We start from the raw sequence: 22,388 nt of genomic DNA, 5'->3' as shown, positions 1-22,388 counted from the left end.
TCCTCCATTTTCATTTCGACACACAGCCGCCTCCATCTTTGTCTCTATGGTAGTCTCTCCGTCTCCGTCGTTGTCCGCCTCGCAACACCAAAGTACAGCCGTTCGCGGCCGCCCCATTTCCGATCCTCCTCTTTGTCTCATGCAACCAGTCAACTGCCGACCATCTCTACCTTCAATCGCGCGTTCTTCTTCGGTCCAATCATCGCCTTCGCCAACTTCCTTCTCCTCCGTACGCCACTAGACGCAGCCCAGAAGAACCGATTTGAACCTGTAATGCCCCGAATTTTCGAGGTAAATTTTATCATTTTGTGTGATTTTTTCAGAAATTTAAAAATTTTGGTGTAAATTCTCGGTTTCCTTCAATGAGGGTAGAAAAGAAATTTAGGGTTATGAATTTCTTTAAATTAATATTTGGTAAATTGATATCTTGATAATATGATATTAATTATATTATTATTATTATTATTTATTATTATTATTATAATTTAATATTAATATTATTATTATTATTTAATATTAATATTATTATTATTATTTAAAATTAATATTATTAATATTATTTAATAATATTATTATTATTTAATATTAATTTTATTATTATTATTTAATATTTTTATTATTTATATTATTATTATTATTATTTTATTTATTTTTATTTAATATATATATAATAATAATTTTTTATTATTATTCAAACCCTAAAGAACGCGCGCGCGCTCCCCCCCCCCCTTCATCCACTTCGTCTCTTTCTTCTTCCTTCATCGTCCGCCGCCGCCTCGCACCCATTTTCTCTGTCGTTCACGCACGCCTCTACCTCTGTCCGCATCTCCTCGTTTTCTTTCCGTCGAGCCGCGCCTCACGTTGAAACCTCACCTGCAGTCGGTGCCGTCGGTTGATCGTTGTCGTTGAGCCCTCGCGACAGCCAAACTTTTTTTTTTAGCTCCGCCGTTCGACGCCGGATCTGCCTCTAACTCCAATCGCCGCCTCTGGCGCTTCCTTCTCCTCATCCCGTGTACTCGATGCAGCCCAGAACAACCGAGGTGAGCAACTCCGTTCCGTCGCCGTTCGTCCCTCATTCAGTCGTTGTCGGGTGGAGCAAAGAGCCGTACCCGAGCCGTGACTCCAAGCTGACCCGAGCCGCCGATCTAAACCAAGTCGAGTCGCGTGTTGAGCCGCAAGCCGCGAGCTACGCCAAGTCAAGCCAAGCTGAGGACCGAGCCCAGCCGCGAGCCACGATCTAAATCGAGCCGCGAGTCGAGCTGTGAGCCGAGCTGCGAGCCGAGTCAAGCCGAAGATCGAGCCGAGCCGCGAGCCCAGTCAAGCCAAGTTGAGCCGTGAGCTGCAAGCCGCGAGCTGAGGGTGAGCCGAGCCGAGCCGAGGCCGAGTCGAGCCGAGCCGAGGGTGAGCCAAGCCGAGCCGAGCCACCTAAGCCATATTTTTCTCCCTCCACTTCGGGTCACGGTGAGTCTTCGATAAGGATCATTTTGGTAATTTACCCAATGTTGCCATGATCGTTTCGAGTTTGAATATTGGAGTAAGACTGGGTCCTATCTTTCGTTCCTTGAAGGTAATAGGGGTTTGACGCTCAAGTTCTTGGGTCCCACAACAAGTTCATTTGGGAATAGCTCCTTTTTACTCGGGTAACTCGACGTTGTTGTTTCGAATGATTTAAAAATGTGACTTTTGCTGGTGTCATCGTTTAAACCCTTATGTTTTCGTTTAGGTGGATCTGTTGAGCGTGGACTCGATCGAGGGGCATAACCAAGTATCAGGTAAGGGATTTCCTACTACTGGACCTCGGATCGAGGTTGGAAACGTAGTAATCCACAGGGGATTACACGTTAGTAACTGTACTGAATAAATGGATGTATGTTTGACTTTTAAGTATTGTTGTTATGCTCTTGTCTGATGTAAAGGTAACGTGACCGCTAGTTGTAGCTTGTGTGCCATCGGGTGTAAGGAGTTGTTTACGGATAGGCGCCGATGCCCGGATGTTCCGTGTATTGTAGTTATGTTAATGGGCTACGTTGTGGACCGGAATTGTATGTCGATTGACTTTAAAGTCTTGAGGTTAGGTATGTGGTAGTCTTTTGTCTGGATATTGATCATGGAGTTTTGCCGTGGAAGGATTGTGAGTCTGATTCTGATTTGACTAGTTGACTGGATCTAAGGAATATCACAATGGTGTGTGAATTGGAAACGCATATAGCAACTGAGGATGTAGTTGTTTAAACCTATACGATCTGACTGGTGAAGCCTAGGGAGAATTGTAATATGAATGTTGTTGGGGTATGACTGTTGTAGACGGTTTAGTATGGACTGAGGGGTAACGGTTAGCTTCATCTATGAGGTAGTGTACCTTACGGATAGATGTATCCTTCGGGATCACTAGACTGATACGTGCATCCTTCGGGATCACTAGACTGATATGTGCATCCTTCGGGAGCACTAGACTGATATGTGCATCCCTCGGGATCACTAGACTGATAGGTGTATCTTTCGGGATCACTAGACTGATACGTGCATCCTTCGGGATCACGAGACTGATGTGTGCGTTCTACGGAACCACTAGACTGTTATGTAGGGTACCCGTGAATAGGAAGTTAACTGTTGTCCCTTAACGGGCCCAGTAGTGGGTCCCTTACTGGGTATATTTTATACTCACCCTTTCCCTTCTTTAACTTTTCAGGTAAGGGTACAGCGAGGGGTAGACCGACGAGGGGCAAGAAGGATGCGTGAAGGCCATATGGACGCGTCTGGTTTTCTTTATGCTTCCGCTGATGTATTTTGTTAGAATATTTGGTTTTGTGATTTTGAGTTTGATGACTTGAGTATTGTATTTGAAACTCTCGTGACTGTGATTTAAAATAGGGCCCGAAACTGCTTTTGTAATATTTCTAACGTTTTTAATGAATCGTAACCGGTCCGTTATGTTTTTTTATGTTCTGTGGTCGAGTCGTAGTATTGAGTAGTGACCTCAGCTTAGTCCGGAAAGTTGGGTCGTTACAGAACTGCTCACTTTCACCGTCGTACGTCCCTCTTTCGATCGTCGTCGAGTGAAGCAGAGAATACTAGCCGTTCGCGTGTGCGCCAGCTACAAACGAGCAAGTTGAGCCGTACCCGAGCCGCGAATCCAAGCCGAGCCTAAGCTAAACCAAGCCAATTCATGAGCCGCGAGCTGAGCCGAGCCGAGCCAAGCCAAGCCGTGAGCCTAGACAATTTGAGCTGAGCCGCGAGCCGAGCTGTTTTTCAACGCCAATCTCCTGGTTCACTGAGCCGCGTAAGCCCTTCTATCCGTGGCGAGTCCTGATGAGTTTTGGTAAGTTCAATGTGAGAAATTTCTCACGTTTTCATTAGTCAATGTGGGTTTAAATGTTGGATTAAAATGTTGGACTCATTGGTTGGGTTAACTGTTGATCCCCTGAAGGTGTTAGCGAGGTGACGCTCGAGTTCAGGGGTGTTACGGCAAGTGTAGTTGGAACAACTCTCCTCTATTTGAGTAAGCCGGTAGAAGTTGCTTTTGAACGTTTTGTAATGTGGATTTTAGGTGATGTCATTGTTAAACCCTTATGTTTGTGTTTAGGTGGATTCGTTTGGACGTCAAATTGAACAAGGAATTTAGCTACAATTAAGGTAAGGGATTTCTTACTACTAGACCTCGGATCGAGACTGGAAATGTAATAACCAATATGGGAATTATACGATAGTAACTGTATTAAATTGATTGATGCATGTTTGACTAGTACATATTACTTATATGCTCTTGACTGATTAAAGGTAATGTGATCATTAGTTGTATCCTATGTGCTTATATACGTTAATGAGTTGTTTCTGCGAATAGGCACCGATGCCCAGATGTTCTGTGTATTGTAGTTATGTTGTTGGGCTATGTTGTGAACTGGAATAGTATGTCGATGGACTATGAAATCTTAATGTTATATGAAGTTGAAGTCTGTTATTTGGATACTGGTTATGAATTATGTCGTGGAGGTACCAAGGATTTGGAAATCTGTTGGGTAGATTGTGTGTATACGCGGTTCAGCGATGCTGTAAACTGAATACGACTGTTATGCCTAATATGGACGTTATGCATAAAATAGATTACCTATAGATGTGCTAGGGTTTGAATTGAGACGAAGTACCGTCAAGGGGATTTACAAAATGATGATTTGACTATTAGACTGAATTTAGGGAATGTAACGATGAAGTGTGAATTGGATATACATATAACGACCGAGGAGACTGTTGATTAAACCTAAACTATCAGACTGGTTAAGCTTATAAACTGCAACGTTAACTTGAATGTTATTGTGATGTGACTGTTGTAGACGGTTTAGTATGGACTGAGGGGTAACAGTTAGCTTCATCTATGGGGTAGCATATCTTATGGGCACGGTATCCTTCCGGATCACGAGACTGATATGTGCATCCTTCGAGATCACGAGACTGATATGTGCATCCGACGGGATCACTAGCTTGATTGATGTGTGCGTTCCACGGAACCACTAGACTGTTTATGTAGGGTACCCCTTAATAGGAAGCTAACTGTTATTGTCCTAACGGGCCCAGTAGTGGGTCCCTTACTGGATATATTTTACACTCACCCTTTTTCTCTTTAACTTTTCAGGTAAGTGTATGGCGAAGGGCAGACCGGCGAGGGGCAAGAAGGATGCGTGAAGGCCATATGGACACGTATGATTTTCTTTATCCTTCCGCTGATGTATTTTGTTACTTTTTATTTTTCATTTGTCAGATGGAGTCATGGTTAGAACATTGGTCTTACCATTTTATTTTGATGACTTTGTGAACCATATTTTCAACTTTTGAGAAAGTGATCTAAAATCGAGCCTGAAACTGTTTTTGTGATATTCTGAATGTTTTAAATGAAAAGTAATAGGTCTTTTATGAGTTTGTGTGTTTTACTGTCGTGTCTTAGCAGTATTAGTGACCTCAACTTAGTTCGGAAAGTTGGGTCGTTACAATTTCCACCCCTCAATTGATGCTCCAAAAGCCATAAAGCGAAACTTGAAATGACCACTATCACCCATTGCTAAACAAGTGCATGTATCTATAATAATTACAAAGACATTTATATCAGGAGAAACAAAAAAGGACAAAAAAAGAATGTGAAAGATGTTAATATTGGTATATCTAGATAGATTGTGATATTAGTCTATCCGTAACTATCTGCAAATAAATTTAAATTTGATACACAAAATTGATCATACCTGGGTTAGATTCAACCAATTTATCAAAGAATCTTGGAATCAATGCATACGATTCAATTGCATCACCATGTAATATCTTTACCTTATGTTCTTTCCCCCTCCAAGATTTTTGGTAACTTATATTAACTCCAAGATTTATAGAGCCTTATGTACAATCTCTTTAGGAATAGAACGATCAGTAGACATGAATCTAAAATCATCTATCAAACAACTGCCAGTTAATGTTGAAGAAGCTTGCAAGTGATAACTTTAGGCAGTACTCAATGAACGATTATAGTCAAAAGTGTATTTTTGTAGCATCCACAGATCGCTCTTCTTATAATGAGATGCCCGAACATACCACTTACAGCTTGCAGAATTCTAAATTCAGGAGACTTCAAATTTGATACTCTAGTCCTAAATTGAAAGTTGGTCTTCACTGTTATTATACAAAACACTTTGAAAGCACTTATTTACTTTCAAATAAACATTTTTCCTTCAAATCAGAATAATAAGAGATGTCTCTTATAACTTCATCATTTGAAATAGAAGAAGAACCTATATTTAGTGACATATCAACATTCTTCCATACACTACCAAGTGAAGAAGACATTCCCAAAGAATTAACACTTACATGGGCAACTAATGAATGTCCATTAGTTACATCTTCAACAAAAGCTAAATACCAAGCAACATCATTGTCTTTCTTTATTGGCATGACAGTTTGATCATTGCTTTTACTAAAATCAATTAAAACAGATAGTTCTACTGATTCATCCAATTCAATTTGTTCACATGTCAAAGAAACCAAAGAATTAAAGCTGACTCGCATATCTACCAAAATTTCGGACATTGAGTAATTCTCATAAACATTGTAGCCGTTCCATTGACCTCCATAAAAAATAACAATAGGAATAGACATTCTAATATGGAAATAAAGAAAATATAATTAAGTATTTAATGGTGAAAGAAAGAATGAGATAGATATCTATCACAGAATAAGAGAATAAAATGTACTAAACGATATTGCAAAAAAGATAATAAATACTAATCGATCATTTAACTACAATAGACGATCGTATAAAATAAATCAAACCATCGTATAAAATAAACTAAATGATCATTCAAAGAAGCTGATCGTTTAAACTATCGTATTGACTTAGATACATGATCGTTTAAAGGCATTGATAATATATATATATATATATATATATATATATATATATATATATCAAAACTTTTGGTGTTCATAAATGAACGATCGTGTTCATAAAGATGAACGATTGTGTTCATATAGCAAAACAATCGTCTGTATGTTGATAAACGATGATGTTAATAGAGGTAAACAATCAAGTAATTCAATCAAAATTATCGTGAAAAACTTTAAACTATCGATCTTCATAATGAAATACACAATTCTTACAGTGGTTCTTAAAAGTTCTAAATAGAAAAAAAAACTTTAAATTCTTACAAATAACAAAAAACAAAAACGACATTCATACTGAAATATAAATTCTTATTTCGACGTAAACAATCATTAAAATCTTCAAAAATCTTCATAACGAAATACAAAATGGCTTACATTAATACCTACATATTCTAAATATTCTATCTTGACGTCGTAATATATAATTCTGAACGAAATGTTATAATCAACTAGATAGTTCAAACAAAAAATAATATTTCTACATACCGAAACCAAAATCACTGAGACAATATCAATAGAGAAGACATTCTGATTTATAGAAGACGAGTTGAATAACTCGAAAACGAAGATCGACAAGAAGATTTTGATTGTCCAAGATGACAAGAAAAGAAACAATGTTAACGAAGATGATGAATATGAGAGCGAATGTGTCGAAAATTATGAAAAAGGCAAAAAATGATCAAGATGAAAGATACATAAAAGACGAGATGAATAACTCGAAAACGAAGATCGTGAAAAGATTGGGAAGAAGAAGAACTATCGAATTTAAAAGATCGTTAGAAAAGAGTAAGGGCAAATAAGGAAATCTAAAAAAATAATTTGCCTTAATGGGCTTGTTATACGGGATGCAAATAGTTTATTGTTTTGTTATATCCATGAAAATTTCCCATTTAATTAAGTATTAATTTAATTAATTAAAGGTTAATTTTCATAAATATAACAAACTGACAAAATTTTATGGTTCGTGCAACAAAATGAAAAAGTCGATAAAGCTGACCATTTTTTTGAAATATGTCAGGTTTGCCCTTCCTTTTTATTATCTTTCTTATCTTCCTCTCTACAATTTTTTTCTTTCCATCGTCTTTTTCCCTTCTTCTTCTGCAATTTTTTGAAAAATATTTTCGTTTACCCTTTATTTCCATTTTCTTTCTTCTTTAATTTTTCTTTTCCTTTTCTCTTCATCTGCAATTTTGCTTTTATTTTTTTTTCAAATTGTTATTTGATTCAAGATCGTATACCAAATATAAAAGATCTATTTTTTTCATTTTTTTCAAACAGTTATTTGATTGTTTAAGACTGTATGCCAAATATAAAAGATTGTAAAAAAATTCCTTGGATATTGGATAGCAAAATCTACACACTAATGTACCAAACATAGTTAAATCTAAATGATCGTGTACAACGAATCTTAAAAAAATAATTTCGATTTGGGTAGTCAAATTTAAACGATCAAATCTAAACGATTGTGTACAAAAATATCTTGAAAAAAAATCATTGAGATTTGGCTATCCAAAATTAAACGATCAAATCTAAACGATCGTGTACCAAATTTTTTTGAAAAGAATCACTTAGATTTGACAACCAAATTTAAACGATTTTGTACCAAATAATATTGAAAAAGATTGTTTAGATTTGACTATGCAAATTTAAACGATTAAATATAAACGATCTTGTACCAAAGAATAGCCAAATCTAAACAATTATGTAACAAAGAATCTTGAAAAAAAAAATCATTTAGATTTAGCTACCCAAATTTAGACGATTAAATATAAACAATCGTGTACCAAATAATAGCCAAATATAAACGATCGTATAACAAAGAATCTTGAAAAAAGATTTGGATAGCCAAATCTAAATGATCATGTTGGGAAGAATAGCCAAATCTAAACGATCGTTTACCAAATATATTACGCGTGCTGTGTGCCAAATAATCACAGGGCATTTTTTGTATTTTCCATTAAGGGTCTGTGGGCTTTTTCCATTTTTGAAATTATTCTATACAGTGTAAATATTTTGTCACTTTGTTATATTTTTTAATAGATCCCTTGCTTACTTAATTAATTAATCTAATATTATTACTAATTTAATTTATTAAATTAATAGGGAACATGGGTGGTTTTCCCATGTTCCCATTTTGTCTCCATCTTTCGAAGAAGAGGGAGTTTTATATACAACAAAGAGATTGAGAATTTTACCAATCTGCCTCTGCCTCTGCGTATTCTCTTAAATAAAAATCTCCCTAAAATTTTCCTTCTGATTTTGGTTTCCACAAGCCAAAATCCCATTATCAGAGCATAGGAAAGTTTCCAAGTGGTGGTGTCCAAAATTTGGTGATTGGCAGATTCAGAGTCGTTAAAGAGAGTAAGTGTTCTTCCCTTCTCTATATGTAATTTGAAATCATGCTTACCATAGAAATTAGTTTCTGTACTTTGCCAATGTACTGGTATTTTTAGATTCCAATTAATTTGAGTCATGCGTTCCGTTAAATATTCTACTACGTAGGGTTTTCATCCATTTAATTGGTATTAGAGACATCTCAATTTTTAATTGAAAATTTTAAAAATTTGAATTACTTTGGTAGGAGCTTCATTGTGAATGTGTGTTTCGCAATTGGATGTTTTCTGTAAAATTTGGCGATAGGTTTACAGTTTTTTTAATATGACCAATTGTAAAGGTCCCTGGTTTTTTTTCGCATTTTTTACTGCAAATCTTGTGATTTAGAGTCAAAATGTGGATTCAAATTCACCAAAAATGGACAATCGGAAGGCCTCCAATTGTGTGCTTTTTGGCATTGCACATAAATCAAGATGTAAAAAAAACTCAGTGCGTCTAGAGGAGGAAGTAGGGCTGACGGCTCGGTATGGTGCAGACGCGGTTCGACAGCTCGACTTCGGACGGTTGGCATGGTCAGCTCCAGTTCAAGGTGGTCGGTTTGGTTTTAGCCCAAGTTTAGCAATTTGGTGCGGTTCGGCTCCGATTCTTCATCTGTTGCTTGGTTTGACATCGGTTCAGCTTTGTTTTAGGTAGATTCTTCCATTTTTTGGGCAGTGTCAAGGTTTTTTTACCCAATTTGAAGCTTTTTGAATGTTTCGAGACCAGCTTTGGAGCTTTGAAAGCATTTTAAGGATATTTTTAAAGCTTCATTATTGTAATTTTTTTCTTTATTTTATCCTAGGGGCCAATTTTACCTGTTCAATTGTTATTTAAATGCTTTATCAATGCCATTTAGATAAATCCTACTTTAGGTTAAGTATGTTTTCATGCGTTCTTATATATTATAAGTGTTATAATGTATGGTATTAATGCATGATTATGAATTTCCTAAGTTATTTAAAGTATATTGATATTTTAAATATATGAAATTGAATAAGCATGATACATGACATTACTTAGTCAAATATAATTTGTTATATTTAAATTAATGTCTCGTGTATGCTAGATTGGTTTTGATGATTTTTTTAAAATATAAGTGTAATATTAATTAAGATGAAAATAAATTTGCATTGAGCATATTACATTCATAGTTTAATATAATTATTATATTAATGTAATGTTTTGCATGTAACATGGTTTTATTTAATCATAATTTGTTTTTAATTAATTAAACCATAGTATGCATATTATAGAGCTACTTAATTAATTCTATAATAGTTATAAAATTTGATAATTAGAAACCGTCAACCTATAATAAAGAGTTGCATGCAAACATAGGTCTTAGGGTTAATTTGATTTAATTTTAAATTGTTTAAAATTAAAAAGACCCAAGATCACATTAATTCTAATAGGGTTAAAATGAAGTCTTCTTTTAGTTTAATGAAAGGGGTCTTTTAAAAAATATAACAAAGCGGAAAAATATTTACACTGTATATAACAATTCTGAAAATGAAAAAAAAAACTCATAGGCCCATAATGGAAAATATAAAAAATGCCCCGTCAACCATGCCGTTAATAACGCGCGTAATATATTTGGTACATGATTGTTTAGATTTGGCTATTGTTTTGGTACACGATCATTTAGATTTGGTCAGATTTGGTCGTTTAAGTTTGGATAGGCAAATTTAAACGATTTATTTTTTCAATTCTATTGATTAATTTGGCTACACAATCATTTAATTGGGTTACACGATCGTTTAGATTTGTTCGTTTAGATTTGGGTAGCCAAATCTAAACGATTTATTTTTTCAAAAGTTGGTACACGAACGTTTAGATTTGGCTAAATGATTTTTTTCAAGATTCTTTTGCTACATGTTCGTTTAGATTTATCTATACGATCAATTATTTATTTTACACGATCGTTTCGATTTGGCTACTCCAATCTAAATGATTTTTTTCAAGATTCTTCCTACACGATCCTTTAGATTTGGCTATTTTTTGTACACAATGTTTAGATTTATCTAAACCTAAACGACATAAAAAAAGAGGAAAAGAAGAAAGATGATGGAAAGAAATCACAACGGAAAAAAGAAGAGAAAAAGAAGAAAGACAATAGAAGGAAATTGCAACGAAGAAGAAAGACGGGAGGACAAACCTGGAATATTTAAAAAATGATTAACTTCATGGGCTTTCTTACACAGGCCGTAAATATTTTAGTGGTTTGTTATATTTATGAAACTTTCCCTTAATGAAACTAAGTAGGACAAATAGAATTTAAGGTTATAAGGGAACTCCACCAGTAAAGTTTTTTCTAAGGCTGGGAATACTTAAGTTGATGGTTTACGGAACACCTCCTATCTGGAAACTAACAAGGAACCGACATTGAATTAGCCTTATTACTATTAGCATAAGATGTCACTAGGTAAATTAAATGGTTTAATACACCTAGAAACTTTAAAGTAAAGTTTTATTATAAAAGTTATAATAAGAATAGACTTAGTTAAATTCATTTAGCCAAAATTTAGTTAAGTACAACAAACCTTAAATTAATATAACATTTTAGTAGGAGAAAATTGGTATATATGATATATAAATTTTTAGCTCTCACATCCTTAAACGTTCACTCGTGACATCCCTACTCGGCTTCGTGTTGCCCTCGGTGTGACCTCCCTTTGGAAAGTGTTTGTATTGGTCAATAACAAAGTTACTAGGGTAAATGTTCAAAGTAAGAGGGAGAAGAACGCATGTCAATGTATCCTACAGTCTCCTTCATTAGGTTGCACTGTGAAATTTCTATGATCCACTTGCGTGTCATTCTGGACGACCATCCTTTCAAAGGGTTTGATTATAGAAGTTAGAACAACAGAAGTCCAGAAATGGATAGGGTTTCTAGCGTACCTTTAAGGACTGGGATCTGAAAATGGTAGGATCACGCTTATAGGATGAATTAAGTTAGTTGATGAATCCTTGGCCAAATGACGGTAGCTAAAAGCTATAGGAATAAAAGTTATTATGTTTTTAGTAATTAGCTAAGAATGTCTCAATTCAAGAGAGAAGTAGTTGATCACCCTTTAATGATTGTTGCTCTAAACTTCTGAAGTATCATTTCAAAAACTAAATCATTTGTTTGATTAGGGTTCTTTAATTGTTTGTTTTTGCAAAATTGATTGGATTATTTTGCGTAATGGTTAAGACAAAGATAACTAATACGGTCAATTGTTTGTTATTTTAGAATGTTTTTCTTAATTATTGCACAACTTCAAAATGAAAAATTAACCGGTGAAAATTATACGATGTGAAAGTCAAACCTGAATAAGGTTGCAAAAATATTTTTCTTCAAATTGAAAAACTACCATTTAAATAGACTAATTACATGCAAAATTGCATGTTAGTTTCTTAAATCTCAACTCCTAACCATGAGTGGAACTTAGTGTTTACATCTCATGTAGATACCTATTCCACTAAGTGTTAGTGGGATTATCCAACAAAATGTTGGATTTTTCCACTAACTAATATGATCATTTGACCATTCAACTTAAAGTTACTTTGACTTTTTCAAGTCAAAAGTCAACATTTTGACTTTTTACTATTTCATCCTTCTTGATTAATTTTAGATCTCCCGAGCATGAAACCATGCTCATTTTTTCAAAATTCAAATCATATTTGAATATAAAATTGGTCAGAGTTTGACTTTTCAAAGGTAAAAGTCAACATTTTGACCTTTGACAATTTTGACCATTTCCATCAATTTCGAGCTTCCGAATATGAATTTGTATTCATTTTTAAAATTTTAAATCTGATTTAAATATAAAGCTCCATCTCAAACTTATAATCGATGACTATATCACATATATTCATCGATTTCTCTTTCTTTACCTAATTCGAACAATTCGAATTATTCCAACATATTGTTCTAACTTTATTCTATATGAGATAGTAGGGAAACCTAATGGACCTATAGATCATGGACTCCAACGATCCGAGATTAATTGGCTACACCCTTTTAGCCCAAGCCAATTAACATTCCTTAACTAATGGGTCATTCCACTAAAGTCTCGTAGTTGCACTCCTCTCACTGTAGATATATGTCTGTCCATCTGATATAACCATGATCAATAAATTAATCCTCCACAAGTTATTCGTAACATTGGCTAGGTCAAATTGTCGTTTTACCTCAAAAATTACATCTTGCACCTTAAGTCCCACTAATCTACTATTAAATAATTGGTTTAAGGTCTAACTTATAAACCAAATCCCACTCGAGCCAATGAGAGGGTGGGATCCCTTGTTCAAGACTTAGATTCAATCCTTAAGAGAATAACTTATCTACTTACAGTAAAATGCGTAGGAGCGAATTCCGTCTTACACCCAGGTCCCTAGCCATCCACCTAGTCTTACCTTTGAAATGGGAGGCTTATTCGACCAGCGTCATTGAGCTACCCTCACCTATGTAGATCTAAGGATAATACCATTTGAACAAAAGATTATAATTAACTCAGGATTAAGATTAAGTTACCTAGATCATCATAATCAATATAGTTAGTTTATATAGTCAACGAGTGATATAACTTAAAACTAACTATTTCATGGTTACAGTCTTATGTAAACTCTTTACGTAGGATGCCCCCACTTCCATGTCTCTACATGAATGATTCAAGATCACATCGTTTGTACTAACTACAAAGCGAGTCGCATCCATAGTGTTCTCGAAATAAGGTTGGGCGCCCAACCTTATTCATACACTGTAGACCGGTTGTGTTATATACTTGAACTTGATTCACATTTATGCCTCTACATAAAGTTCAAGTCTACACTAGATAGCCTTGATACTTTAGTTTATTGGATTCATGATTATAGTATTTTATTTTCACTAATAAGTCCTCAATAACCATTTTATTGAATAGAATATAATTTTAACTACAAACTACGAGTTTTAGAACATAAATTTCAACAAACTCCCACTTGGACTAAAACTCCTAGTGTGATAAACAATGTTCAATTTAACCATGAAAGAATTACTCATATGAATACAATGAGCATATGAATACAATTAACTAGGGTATACACCCAAACATTCTCCCACTTGTCCTAGTGCACAAACTTCATAAACCTAAACTCTTTAGGTGGCCTTCAAACAATTTAGCCGTGAAGAACTTTGTAAACCAAATAGCCATGATTTTCTCAACTAGTATCGAGGTTATTATAACATCACTACGATGCACCATTACCTAGATAAGGTAGTACAATTTTACTTTACGCTTCTTCACACTACTGGTCCTCCATTTAGAGTGAATATTGATTCAGATGTAGACTTTCTAACATATTTGAAAATTAGAATCAGTGTATCCGATAAGGTTCATATCCTTAGCTTTTATACAAGCACTTAGTCTTTTGATTTCTTAAACTATTTTAGAATTTACTTAATGGAAATCCATCCCGTTTTGGAATTCTGCATTTTATATTTAGACAACATTTTGTCCATATAAGATGCTTGAGTCATGGCTAATGATTTGTTCTTGCAGTTTCGAACAATTTGGATCATAAGAACACATTGCGCAATATCCAAATCTTTTATTTGAAACTGCTTAGCTAGCCAATTCTTGACGTTAATTAGACAATCTATATCATTCATTGTCTGGTCATAAGTCAATGAATCCTTTAAACCATCATTGTAAACCCAATATTTTCTTTGGATTTTTTTTAAAAAAAAATATGAAAAGAATAAAAGAAATTGGAAATTAAGTATATAATACTTTTGATATATGTATTTAATGGTTTTTATAAAAGGAAAAAAAAAGAGAGAAAGGAAAGGATATAAAGGAAGGAAAAAATAAGAGAAATTCAAAATTTCTTTTTCTTCTTCTTCTTTCCCTCCGGTGCCAACTTCTCTCATTCCATTCTTCACCATTTTTTTCACCTTCACCAAATTTCAGAGGGTTTCAAAGGGTAGAAGGCTGAGAAAGGAAGAAGAAGAAATCCAAAAGATGTATGTTGAAGAAGACAAGGAGTTTGCAAGACCAACTTCTCTATAGCTCAATAAGAACCTTTCTAGTATTTTGTTGATTTTGAGCTACACAAAAATACTTAAGAGGTGAGGTTTAAATTTACTGAAAGCTAATTCATTGTAACGACCCAACTTTCCGGACTAAGCTGAGGTCACTACCAAACACCAAAACTCGACCATTCAACACAAAATTTAAAACGGACCAGTTACGATTCATTAAAACATTAGAAACCTTACAAAAGACAGTTTCGGGCCCTATTTTAAATAAATCAAAAAGTCACAAAATAAAAATATCAAATCACCAGTTCAAAATCACAAGTCAAAATATTCTGACAAAATACATAGCGGAAGCGATAAGAAAACCAGACGCGTCTATATGGCCTTCACGCATCCTTCCTGCCTCTCGTCGGTCTGCCCCTCGCTGTACCCCTACCTCAAAAGTTAAAGAAGAGAAAGGGTGAGTATAAACATACCCAGTAAGGGACCCACTACTGGGCCCGTTAGGGGACAACAGTTAACTTCCTATTCGGGGGTACCCTACATAACAGTCTAGTGGTTCCGTAGAACGCACATATCAGTCTAGTGCTCCCGAAGGATGCACATATCAGTCTAGTGCTCCCGAAGGATGCACGTATCAGTCTAGTGCTCCCGAAGGATGCACATATCAGTCTAGTGCTCCCGAAGGATGCACATATCAGTCTAGTGCTCCCGAAGGACGCACATATCCGTAAGGCACACTACCCCATAGATGAAGCTAACCGTTACCCCTCAGTCCAAACTAAACTGTCTACATCCGTCACATCCCAACGGCATTCATATCACAGTCCCGCCATAGGCTTTGTCAGTCAGATAGTATAGGTTTAAACATCTACACCCTCAGTTGCTATATGCATTACCAACTCGCACACCATTAGGGAAAAACCCTAGATCCAATCGACTAACCAACCAAAAACCGGACTCACTGTCCTTCCCCGTCCAAACTCCATGAACCACATCCAGACCAGTGTTTTACTACATACTGAACCGTAACTTTAAGGTCCATCAACATAAAATCTCAATCCACAAATAGCAGTCACAGTATATTTACATCAGACAAAATATAATATCAGTACTTAACAGTCAACACGCATACAGTTATTCAGTACAGTCACTAACGTGTAATCCCCTGTGGATTACTACGTTTTCAGTCTGGATTCGGGGTCCAGTAGTAGGAAAACCCTTACCTGATACTCGGTTATGCCCCTCGATCAAATCCACGCTCAACAGATCAACCTGAACGAAAACACAAGGATTTTAGTTGATGACTCTAGCAGAAGTCGCTTTAAAAGGTCCGAAACGACACCCGTTGGCTTACCCAAGGAAGAGAAGCTATCTCCAACCAAGCCTACCGCGAGACCCGAGAACCCAAGTGTCAACTCTGAACTACCTTCAAGGGAGAAAAGTAGGGCCATAACTTATTCCAATATTCAAACTCTAATCGGATGTAGCAACATTAGGGAATTCATCGAAAACAATCCTTACCGAAGACTCACCGTGACCCGGAGCAGAGGAAGGAAGGCTTAGGTGGCTTGGTGAAACAAGGAGCTCGGCTCGGCTTGAAGGCGCTCGGCTCGGCTCGGCTCGGCTCGGCTTGGTCTCGGTTCGGCTCGGCTTGTGGCTCGGCTCGGTTCGGCTCGCGGCTCGGCTCACTCGGCTCGCGGCTCGGCTCACTCGGATTTGTGTGGCTCGGACCGGAAACGGGTTCGGGTCAGCTTGGAACCGGGTCGGGTTGGACGAAAAACGGCAGCACGGTTCTGAGGCTTCTTCCTTCCGGCGAACGACGGCGCTTCCCTCTGTGCTCTGTCGGCGTCGGAAACACGAGCTGATGACGGAGAGGAAGCCGGCGGTGGTAGAAACGAAGAGAGAGAGGTGGAGAAGCGTCGGCTGATGGAAGCGAAACGGAAATGGATGGAGGCCGCGGCGAACGTCCGGCGAGGCTACGCACACTGACGGAGATGGAGATAGGGCAGAGGACGGAGACGGAGATGATGGTGATGGTGGTGAGGCAGAGACGAGGAAGGAAGGGATGGAGGAAGAAGAGGAGATGGATGGGGCTCGGGGCGGTGGCGCGGCGTGAGGAAGGAGGAAACGGAAGAGAAGAAGAAAATTTGGATGGGGGGGGGCGGCGCGAAATTAGGGTTTTAAAAAAATAATAATAATTTTTATTATATATATATATATATATATTAATAAAAATAATAATAATAATAAAGTAATAATAATAATATATTAATAATATTAATATTAAACAAATAATAAATTAATATTATGAAATAATAATGTTTATTGTTTTAAAATAATAATATTTCTATAATATTAATTAATAATAATAATTATAATATTAATATTATAACAAATAAAATAAATATTAATAATAATAATATAATTAATATTATATTATTATTATATCAACTTGCACTTTACATAAAACGAGAAAAATTTTACCTTAAATTTTCGGAGCGTTACATTCTTCCCTCCTTAGGGAACTTTCGTCCTCGAAAGTTTTATTCCTCGAACAGTTCGGGATAACGGGATCTCATGTCGTCTTCACGCTCCCATGTAGCCTCTTCTACCCGGTGATTCCGCCATAAGACTTTAACTAGGGGAATTTCTTTATTTCTCAACGTCTTCACCTCTCTAGCAAGCACCTCAACAGGTTGTTCAACATAGCTCAAGTTTTCATCAATCTCTAGTGGCTCGTAATCCACTACATGGGATGGATCTGGCACGTACTTCCTCAACATAGAAACGTGAAACACATCATGGACTGTCGAGAGTGATGGAGGCAACGCCAAGCGGTAAGCTACAGGGCCAATCCGCTCTAGAATCTCAAACGGCCCAACAAAACGGGGACTCAACTTTCCCCTCCTTTCAAAACGCAAGACACCTTTCATAGGTGCTACCTTTAAGAACACCTTATCCCCTATCTCAAACTCAAGGTCCTTCCGCCTCACATCTGCATAACTCTTCTGTCTACTCTGAGCGGTATGCATGCGTGATCTAATCTTCTGAATCGCTTCGTTAGTAGACTGAACTAACTCAGGACCCATCAATCTCTGCTCACCTACCTCACCCCAGCAAACCGGGGATCTACAACATTTGCCGTACAGGGCCTCAAACGGTGCCATGCCAATAGTAGCCTGATAACTGTTATTATAAGCAAATTCCATCAAATGTAAGTGGGAGTCCCAGCTACCTGGAAATTCCAATGCACACGCCCGCAACATATCCTCTAAAACTTGGTTCAGACGCTCAGTCTGACCGTCAGTCTGTGGATGGAAAGCTGTACTAAAATCCAACCTCGTGCCCATAGCAGTCTGCAAACCCCTCCAAAATTTGGAAGTGAAACGGGCATCTCTATCAGAAACAATCGACACTGGCACTCCATGTAATCTCACTATCTCAGACATGTACAACTGTGCCCACTTACTAGCAGTATAGGTGGATTTACCCGGAACGAAGTGCGCTGATTTAGTAAGTCTGTCCACCACAACCCAGATCACTGTAAAACCCCTCAGAGTTCTCGGTAGCCCTGTAATGAAATCCATGGACACGTTTTCCCATTTCCATTCCGGTATGCTCAAGGGTTGTAATAAACCCGCTGGTTTCTGCCTTGGTGCCTTAACCTGCTGACACACCAAGCATTTACTAACAAATTCTGCTACTTCTCTCTTCATGTTACGCCACCAATAAACCCGCTTTAGGTCCTGGTACATCTTCGTACTGCCTGGGTGCATAGAAAATGGGGAACTGTGAGCCTCAGCTAATAATTCTGTCTTAACCGCACTATCTGACGGAACACAGAGGCGTCTTTCAAACAACAGTCCACCGTCAGAGGATAACGAGAATTCAGCCGTTTGCCCTGCCTCTGCTAGGCCACATTTCTCAACCAGATAAGGATCGTTACTCTGAGCATCGATGATCCTTTGCCTCAAAGTCGGCTGTACCGTCAACTGGGCTAACTGCATAGTAACTGCCCCCACTGACACTGCAACCTCAGCCCGCTCGAGATCCCGATGCAATGGGGCCTGTCGGGTAATAAGTGCTGCTGAATGTGACACCTTCCTACTAAGAGCATCAGCTACCACATTTGCCTTGCCTGGATGATACAGTATCTCACAATCGTAATCCTTCACTAACTCAAGCCACCTTCGCTGTCTCATATTCAATTCTTTCTGAGTAAAGAAGTATTTCAAGCTCTTATGATCCGTGAATATCTGTATCTTTTCACCATATAAATAATGCCTCCATATCTTCAAAGCAAAAACCACTGCTGCCAACTCTAGATCATGTGTAGGGTAGTTCTGCTCATGACTCTTCAACTGACGGGACGCATAAGCGACCACCTTACCCTGCTGCATCAAAACGCAACCCAAACCTTTCTTGGAAGCATCACTATAAATCACAAAACTGCCAGAACCATCGGGTACAGTAAGAACCGGTGCGGTAACTAGCTTCTGTTTAAGGGTCTGGAAACTGTCCTCACATGCCTTGCTCCAAACAAAAGGAGCTCCCTTTCTGGTCAACTGAGTAAGAGGAGTAGCTATACGAGAAAAGTTCTCCACAAATCGTCGATAATAGCCCGCTAAACCCAGAAAACTGCGAACCTCACTGACTGTGGAAGGTCGGGTCCAACCGGTGACTGCCTCTATCTTAGCTGGATCCACAGAGACTCCAGCCTTAGAAACCACGTGGCCTAGAAAGGACACCTGCTTCAGCCAAAACTCGCACTTCGAGAACTTTGCGTACAACTTGTTATCCCGAAGTGTTTGCAAAACCATACGTAAATGCTCCTCGTGTTCGGCCTCCGTCTTGGAGTATATCAAGATATCGTCGATAAACACGATCACAAAAGTATCTAGGAACTCCCTAAACACTCTGTTCATCAAGTCCATAAATACTGCCGGTGCATTCGTCAAACCAAAAGACATCACAATAAACTCGTAGTGTCCGTACCTGGAACGAAATGTTGTCTTCGGTACATCCTCATCCTTAATCCTCAGCTGATGGTATCCCGACCGAAGATCAATCTTAGAGAACACTGTGGCTCCCTGTAACTGGTCAAATAGATCGTCAATCCTGGGCAAGGGATATCTGTTCTTTACGGTTACCTTATTCAACTCCCTATAGTCAATGCATAGACGCATCGATCCATCCTTCTTCTTAACAAATAAAACTGGCGCACCCCAAGGTGACACGCTCGGTCGAATGAATCCCTTATCAAGCAATTCCTGTAACTGTACCTTCAGTTCTTTCAGTTCTGCGGGGGCCATCCTGTAAGGGGCTCTGGATATAGGAACCGTGCCCGGCTCCAATTCTATGGCAAACTCAACCTCCCTGTGAGGAGGTAACCCTGGAAGTTCCTCAGGAAAAACGTCCGGATAGTCCCTCACCACCGGTTCTGACGACAGGGATACATCCGCCTCTCTAGTATCCACCACACTCGCTAAGATACCCCAAGTACCCTGACTGAGCAGTTTACTGGCCCTGATGGCTGAGATTACCTGAGGCAACGACTTTGACCCTCCTCCCTTAAATTTAAAACTGGCCATCGAGGGAGGGTTAAACGTTACCTCCTTACGTGAACAATCTATGCTGGCGTGGTTAGCGGCCAACCAATCCATACCCAGGATTACATCAAAGTCCAGCATATCCAGAACTATCAGCGTTACTTCAATCACATGGCCTGCTATCTCAATCTGGCATGCTTTCACCTTTTCCCTCGACAACATACATTCCCCGGAAGGAGTAGATACTGATAGAACATGGTGTAAGGGTTCTACCTCTAAGCGGGCATGCGACACAAATGCGGACGAGATAAAAGAATGCGACGAACCCGAATCAAACAAAACTAAGGCGTAATGCCCCAACACTGGGAGCGTACCTGTCACTACTGTGCCTGCCTTCTCAGCCTCAGTCTTGTTGGTTGCAAAGACTCTACCCTGGTGTGGAGCACCTGCTCCCTGATTCTGCGCGATCCCCGTGAGTCTCAACGGGCATCTATCAGCTGTATGACCCTCTTGCCTGCACTTAAAGCAGGTCCTGGTCCCGAATAAGCAACGGCCCAGATGGTGCTTCCCACAAGTGGTACACAACGGCTTTCCTCTGGCAGCCTCCCCTGCCTCAAAAGGTTTCTGCTGGAAGCTGCGAATCTCACCACCTGATCTGAAATTTCGCTGTGGTACTGGAACAGGCTGCTGCTCAGCCTTCCTCTTCTGTCCCGACGTCGAACCTCTACCAGCGGTCTTAGACGAGTTAGCCCTCTCCTGTAAACTGAGATCCACTGCCAGGCGCAGTGCATCGGCATGAGTAGCGGGTCTGAAAGCTCGGACCAAACCCTGAATGTTCAGTCAGAGGCCTCTAACAAACTTATCAGCTCTGGCCGCCTCGGTCGCTATCATCTCGGGAGCGAAGCGGGATAACATGTCAAACTCCGCATCATACTGCTCCACTGTCATGTCACCCTGCTCTAAGTTCAGAAACTCCTGCCGCTTGGCATCTCTCAAACTGGCAGAGAAGAATTTCGCATAGAAACTCTCCTTGAACTGCTGCCACGTGATCTGACTCACATCACCACCTAGCATCCTCTCTGTAGTCTCCCACCATGCAGTACCTCTGTCAGTCAACATAAAAACAGCACACTGAACCTTCTGATCCTCAGGGCATTTCATGTAACGGAATATGGTTTCCAAGGACGATAACCACATCTGAGCCCTGGTGGGGTCCTCCAAAGACCCATCGAACGTCGTGGGATTATACTTCCTGAAATCCCTCAGATGCTTAGCCTCTGCTGACAACTGATCCGGCACAAACTGGGGCGCAACTGGTACCGGAGCCGGAGCTGGAGCAGGAACTGGTGCTGGAGCTGGCGCTGGAGCTGGCGCCGGAGTTGGCGAGGCAGGCTTCTGCTGCTCCCGCATCTGCATAATCAAATCTCTAAACCTCTGCTCCATGGCGGCTAGGTCCGCATGAGTAACTAGCGCAGCCGGGTCAGGGGCTTGGGCTACAGGCTGCACCTCAGGTTGAACGCGTCCTGCTCCCCTTCCTCGGCCTCCTCGGCCACACCTATGTGCACCTCTCCTTGGTGGCATTTCCCTAACAACCACCAAACGATTCCTTTAGTCATAAATGGTAATTGAATTTGCAGTTTAACTTAGGTAAGGTAATGCATGTAGAGTTATACATATACTTTCATGAGAGCGTACCTGACGAGCGGCAAGGATCGTTTCAGCCATAAGGACACAAGACACAGACTCACATTATAAGTCAGTCTACAGAACCTAAAACTTAGGCTCTGATACCAACTGTAACGACCCAACTTTCCGGACTAAGCTGAGGTCACTACCAAACACCAAAACTCGACCATTCAACACAAAATTTAAAACGGACCAGTTACGATTCATTAAAACATTAGAAACCTTACAAAAGACAGTTTCGGGCCCTATTTTAAATAAATCAAAAAGTCACAAAATAAAAATATCAAGTCACCAGTTCAAAATCACAAGTCAAAATATTCTGACAAAATACATAGCGGAAGCGATAAGAAAACCAGACGCGT

The 22,388-nt window shown here is 38.7% G+C and overlaps 1 long non-coding RNA gene across 1 annotated transcript; it reads left to right on the top strand.

The window, feature by feature from the left end:
- Positions 1–2,575: 2,575 nt before the first annotated feature.
- On the top strand, positions 2,576–4,759 carry LOC127151276 (uncharacterized). Its single transcript, XR_007824133.1, has 4 exons — positions 2,576–3,319; positions 3,428–3,499; positions 3,584–3,633; positions 4,628–4,759. It is a non-coding gene; the product is annotated as an uncharacterized LOC127151276 (long non-coding RNA).
- Positions 4,760–22,388: the final 17,629 nt, after the last annotated feature.

The sequence above is a fragment of the Cucumis melo genome, chromosome 10 (genome assembly GCF_025177605.1).
Source record: "Cucumis melo cultivar AY chromosome 10, USDA_Cmelo_AY_1.0, whole genome shotgun sequence".
In the NCBI taxonomy this organism is placed as follows: domain Eukaryota; kingdom Viridiplantae; phylum Streptophyta; class Magnoliopsida; order Cucurbitales; family Cucurbitaceae; genus Cucumis; species Cucumis melo.
The sequence above is the reverse complement of the archived record's forward strand: the minus strand, read 5'-3'. Positions and strand labels throughout refer to the sequence as shown.